General features: G+C 33.2%; 1 long non-coding RNA gene across 1 annotated transcript; it reads left to right on the top strand.

The window, feature by feature from the left end:
- Positions 1–863: 863 nt before the first annotated feature.
- LOC118599789 lies at positions 864–1,867 on the top strand. Its single transcript, XR_004949292.1, has 2 exons — positions 864–1,239; positions 1,314–1,867. It is a non-coding gene; the product is annotated as an uncharacterized LOC118599789 (long non-coding RNA).
- Positions 1,868–6,012: the final 4,145 nt, after the last annotated feature.

The following is a 6,012-nucleotide window of genomic DNA, read 5'->3' on the forward strand; positions in this document are numbered from 1 at the left end:
GGAGAATGACACACGATAGCTTAAAAATGTAAAACTATTAATGTGAAACAGGGGTTTGTTAAGCTTTAAATTACTCTTAAAAGTGTTCAACTGTTCTCATTTAAAACCTTCTCTGTTTGCTGACTGTACTGGAACACACTGCCCTTTATGAGCTTTAGTTCACTAGTACTATACAGCTGAAAGTAGTGTGTCATTTAAAAAAAAAAATGCCCCAAAAAAAGGCAACTAACAAAAAAGAGACATGCCATCAAAACCTTTAGGTGCTTTTTTCCACAGAGAAACTACATATTAAAGTGACTGTGTCAGTGGAACTTTTAGAAGCAGGAGGTGCTCAGAAACAGTGGGAAACTGACAGGAAGTGGTCAAAGCTGAATCACAGGGCAAGTTTCTGAAAGTTAACAGCTGTACTGAATCTCTTGGAGAGTTTGGAAGAGAGTTTGTGGTTGAAGAGAGCAGGGATGGTTGAGTTCACACATGTGAAGTTGAGACAAAATCAATCAATTAGTATGTTTTCTGCTAGTTGAAAATTGAGAATTTTAAGGAACTTTCTGTGTTATTACAGAAAGTACTTATGTAGATATTTATGACTGTTTCATCTGAGCTCTAAATGTCCTTATTTCTGATTCAGTACCACTATTTGACCACATGAGGTCACTGTTGCACAGTCAGAAAGTCTTAGGCAGCTCTAGACTGAAATGAAAGAAATGATCTACTCCTCTACTATGATCATCTTTCCTTTACAATTGAAACTGCATGCTAAGGATGTAAAAGGACCGACTTGCATCCAACACACTCCTTATTGTGAGTAAACTGATTGTTGCACACGTTTTCATGAAAAGGAAGTTTAGCCCAGACTTTACAGAAATTAAAGTTTATTTAAAAAGCCTGTTAATAACTATGAGTTAGGGATTTTTTGTTGATGGCATCTGAGTTCCTTTTTTACTTCTCTCATCTCTTACAGGCGTGTACCTGTTACTTCCACTTTATCATCAATGATTTCTGCTGGCAGGTTTGTGTTGTAGCCCAGAAGGAACCAACTTTAATGGATCAGAACTTTGCTTTTTTTAAAAAAAAAAAAAAATCAAAATGATTTTTACTTTGAGGCTTCTTTGATGTTAATGTGAGAAACTGTAAAAAAAATGTCTATTTGTCATTCCCTAGCTTCATTTGACATAATGAAGACTTGTGAAGGATTTTCTCATCTACTTCTGTTGTGGATTTTCACCACATTTCTGCCTGGTGAGTCCAGAGTTTTTACACTAAGAATTATTTTCTCGTTCTTAAAGTAACCTAATATTCTTTTATTTTTACAGTTTTGTGGGCACAAAAAATTGAAGCCCCGTCTCAAGTGACTGGATATGTTGGCCATAATGTCACCCTGCCATGCAGTTTTATTCAAGGGACAGATTATTCCAATATTACCCAGAGTCAGTGGGAATTCCTGTCACCAGATGGAAATAAAACTCTTATTATGGTCTCTAGCAAACAACATGGAAAAACTGTTCATGAGTCTCATTTGAAGGGGAGAGTGGACATGGAGGATCAATCACTGATAATCAAGAACGTGGAGTTATCAGATGCAGGGTCTTATATCTGCACTATCACCTCTTTCCCCGATGGACCATCTAAAAAAAAAACCTATCTTCATGTGAGTTTTCAAGGTGAGAAGATAAACAATTGTTACTGTAAGAAATCAAAAATCAGCTAATCGTATAAAGCAATACACGTTTTATTCCACAATTTATTCACAGATATAAAAAATGCCTTTTCTTTTAATGCAACAAAAACTGAAAAATTGTTAGATGTTTCAGTTTTCAGTGAAAAACTGAAATGTGTAATAAGTTGTTTTTACATACAAGCCAAAAAATGAAAAAAGAAATTAAAACTTCAAGCAGCATCCAATGGTGCACAGATGACTCAAGCCTTGATTATCACCCCACATTTAATGGCAATTATCATGAAGTAGAAAATAAAATTTTCCTAAAGCATCTTTCTAGAAGATTCTATAGTTAGTAGACTAAAAGGTTACAGGTGAGGAATCCAGGTTTAGAGAATATTTACAAGACTTTAGCTAAGATTTGGAAAACTACAAGTCAACAAGTCAATGGTCTTAATTGGCCCCTTAACGCCTAATGTCTCAAATATGCAACAAACCACTTTGGCTCCAAAATTACCAAAACGTAGCATGAACTTAAAAGCCAAAACATAAGTGATATATATATATATAAATATTTTTTTTCATACCTGAAAATCAATTCAGGCATTATGGGGTTACAGTTTTTTGCTGTTTGTTAGGTGTTATCAGCGCTTCAGAGGGATTCTGAACAAAATATAGTTACAATTTTGAAGCAATGTTTTAAAGAAGAATCCAATAATATTACTTCACAACAATGCAAGATTTTTACCCCGGGAAGGTCTAAAGAATACCTTAGTATGATCTATTATGGACTGAGTCACTTACTTCTAAACTCGTCAAACAAAAAAACTGTATTTTTTTTTTGCTTTCATCTGTTCTTGGCTAAATTCAGATATCTAAATTGTTATTATTGTACCAGGTTCTCAAAAGCCATATTTCATTGAAATATAGCACTTTTATTCTGGCGAGAGCGTCACGCTACCACAGTGGTGTAGCATATCAGCACCCTGGTTACTCAGCATGACTGTTGTCTATGAGGCCGGCAATGAGAGAAGGACACTTTCCTTGTGGTGTTGTCTTGTGCAACAGCTAACCGCAGATGTTGCAAGTTTTTAATGGATGTTTTAAGTTTTGTATGTTGAATTTGATCCATCCAGAAACACAAAGGAAGAAACATGAACTCTGGCTCAAGTTTAGCTTGTAGAACAGCACAGCTGTGTATCAATTATCTCTAAATCATCAACATAAATGACACACATAAACTTAAATATTAATAGTTCTGTTGAAAACATCGGGAGCATTTTCACTTTGTATTAAAACAAAAGGATGCTTATCAGCTAGAAAAATGCTAACATGAAGGAAAATAAAACATTTATAGTGTATTCAACCTCTTGAAACTGTACTAGAGCTAACATGAAGAATGTAGAGATGACAGAACACAAAGCAGTGACCTCAAAGCTTGTTTTATGTGTTGTCAGTCTGCAGTAGAACTAGTAATGGAACTGATGTATTCATTCACAGTTTAGCCTGACAGTCTGCTGTTGTTTCAGGTATCTCATCAAGATGTTCTGCTGGTTGCATTGCTGGAATCGTAGTTGGATGTTTAGTTGTTGTTGCTGCAGCTTCTGCTGGAGGATTCGCTGTGTCTAAAAAACGGTGAGTAAACAAGTGCATAAATCAATGTTATGCTTTATTCGTACTGTTCTTTACAAGTATAGTAAAGTATGAAGGCAGCTAATATAAAGTCAAGAACTGTGTGTTTCAAAAGGCATCTATTAGTCCCTGTATGACTTTTCTTTTAAAAAAATGTCCCCAGTAGTGTTTTATTTATTTATTTATTTATTTATTTTTTACATTTCATTAACAATTGGACACAACAGAAAACCTGATCCTCCTCCTCACAGAGCAGGTATGAATGTCATCGTTTTTTTTGTTTGTTTTGTTTTTCCTGTATTTATATTTAACCAGAGAATTATTAATATTAAAACTACAAATTTTTGGCTTAAAAATTACATGTTTTGACATTTTTTTCACGTTTTTTTCTTTCAGAGCAAAACAATATTTATGAAGAAATGACACCAGTCAATAAAAATGTTGGTAAATGAACAGAAGGTCTGTGGATTTTGAACTGTATTTAATGTTAGAAATGGAAGAATTGTTCACTGAAAATGTGTGATAAAATAAATCAATGAATTGTTTTTTCATTTTATTTGTAAATAATATATTCAAATGGGAATTTATTGTTTATTTGGATTTTTTATTTTCTATTTTATAAAGCCAAAGTGAGTACTATTATTTTTAACATTAAATATAGATTTAAAAAAGAAAATAATATTCCTCTCAAATTTGTCATAAACGTTGTTTTTTTCTTATTCTTTCAGTGACTGTAAAAGATTATTTCATCATCAGCCTCAGGAAAAGACACTTATGTACTCAATAGTTTTGAAAACTTTGTGGACAATTTATATTTATTATTTTATTAGACACCTGAGAGTCATTTATTTTCCCGACATCCGACCCATCCTGTGAGCAGAATTCAATTAAGCATCAGATGATCATCAAGAGAACTGAGTTTTATTTATACTTTTTTGTCAGATCTTTGGAAAAGTTAAATTCAGTCATATATTTTAGATTTTAGCCTTGATTTAAATGTATTTAAAATTATTTTTAAATGTTCATATATGCATCTCTATAGTTTTTGTGCAGATTTCTTTTTATGCAAATATACATAATTTCTTCTTATTTTCATAAGGCTTTGAATATGTTTGCATATTTAAATGTTTATTTGTTTGATTGTAGATCTTTTTATCATATGAAGATGAACTCTAATAAAGTTGTTAAAAAACAGTAAGACCTGTGAATCTGCTTTTTGATCTTTAATAAAAGTCACTGACATCAATAAGATGGGAAATATAAAGAAATACACTTAGTTTTTTAGGGAGTAAAAAGTACAAACTGTTGTAACAACAAATTATTTTAAACCGAGAGGCTCTGAGCTTTTCACAGTTTTATTCAGCTGTTTATTCTTTTTTTCGCAGTACTCAGTTTATTTTGCATTGTGTTTCTAGTTTGCCCATGTGTGACTCAGAACTAAAAGTTTCTCAATTTCTAACATGATCTAGATATTAATTTTAACAGAAACAAAGCAACAGTTTTTACGAGTAAAGAACATAAAGAATTAAGTTCTTCTTTTGCTTTATGGTGGTTGGCAATCAACTTTTTGGTGCATTTGCCGCCACCTACCTAAATAAAGTGTGGACTGATGCATCAACTTCACAACCGACTGATCTAAAACATAAAAACTGTGTGTATCCATTAAAATTTCACATGTTGTGTTTTTCTCCACAGGTTGACACTATATTATAGCAGTATTAGAGTGCATAGCATTTCCTACATTGTAACAAGATATGTTCAATTGAATTAAATTTTATTTATATAGCCCAATATAGAGCTGAGGGACGAGTGGCATGAAGTCCACAGTCAAGACGAAGCAGAAGTGCAGTCTTGACAACCAGGAGCAGCAGGACAGTTGTTTCAATTGTTTCCTTGTCATTGCAAAATATACAGGAACAATTAATGTTCCCCAAAGGAAAACATGTTATAGTTCAGTTATGTATGACCTAGTCTAATTCTGGTTATAACGTAATTTTCTCTCTAATCCCTCCCACAAATCTCATTCGTCTCACAGTTCCATGTATTCCATAGTGCACATATGTCATAGTCAAGGGCCGGATCTGGCCCCCCGGGTAATTATATCCGGCCCTCCAGATCATTTTATTCCTAATAGCCCGATGTTATCTTGCACTCATTTCTAACTTGTAGGATTTTGACAAAATATATTTTTTATGGAGAGTAAAACATTGAAAGTTATTGAAGGTTTAAATTGATTTTTTCTGGAACAATATTCCTGCCTTTTTATCATTTATATTAATGTTAAAATGTACGTTTTGAAAGTTTAAAAAATGTAGTTTTAGTGTGTTAAATACATTTTTATCCTGATTGGTCAGCGACCTAAGGTGTGTTTTGGATTTTGCCGCCGTGTTGTGATTGAATTCGATACTCTGCTATAGAGCCATCTCTTTCTTTCCTCTTCATTTCTGCCAAAACAGATGTTACACCTCTTCCTATAGCCAATCATATAAACTACATTCTATATCAATTAGTGTTTCTGGTGTACTGTCAGAGCGATTATTTTGAACGCTCTCTAAAGAAGACCTGGAGTCTGAGCACACTAAACAATTAATAGGCTTGACTTCTTCTATCCATTGTAATGCTAATAAAATGGCAGCCGTAAAGATCAATAAACCATCTGAAGAGTGTTATTCTCTACATACACACAAAAAAAGAAGAAGATGGAAGCCGCATTTTACCTCTTT

This window comes from Oryzias melastigma, linkage group LG16 (genome assembly GCF_002922805.2).
Source record: "Oryzias melastigma strain HK-1 linkage group LG16, ASM292280v2, whole genome shotgun sequence".
NCBI lineage: Eukaryota > Metazoa > Chordata > Actinopteri > Beloniformes > Adrianichthyidae > Oryzias > Oryzias melastigma.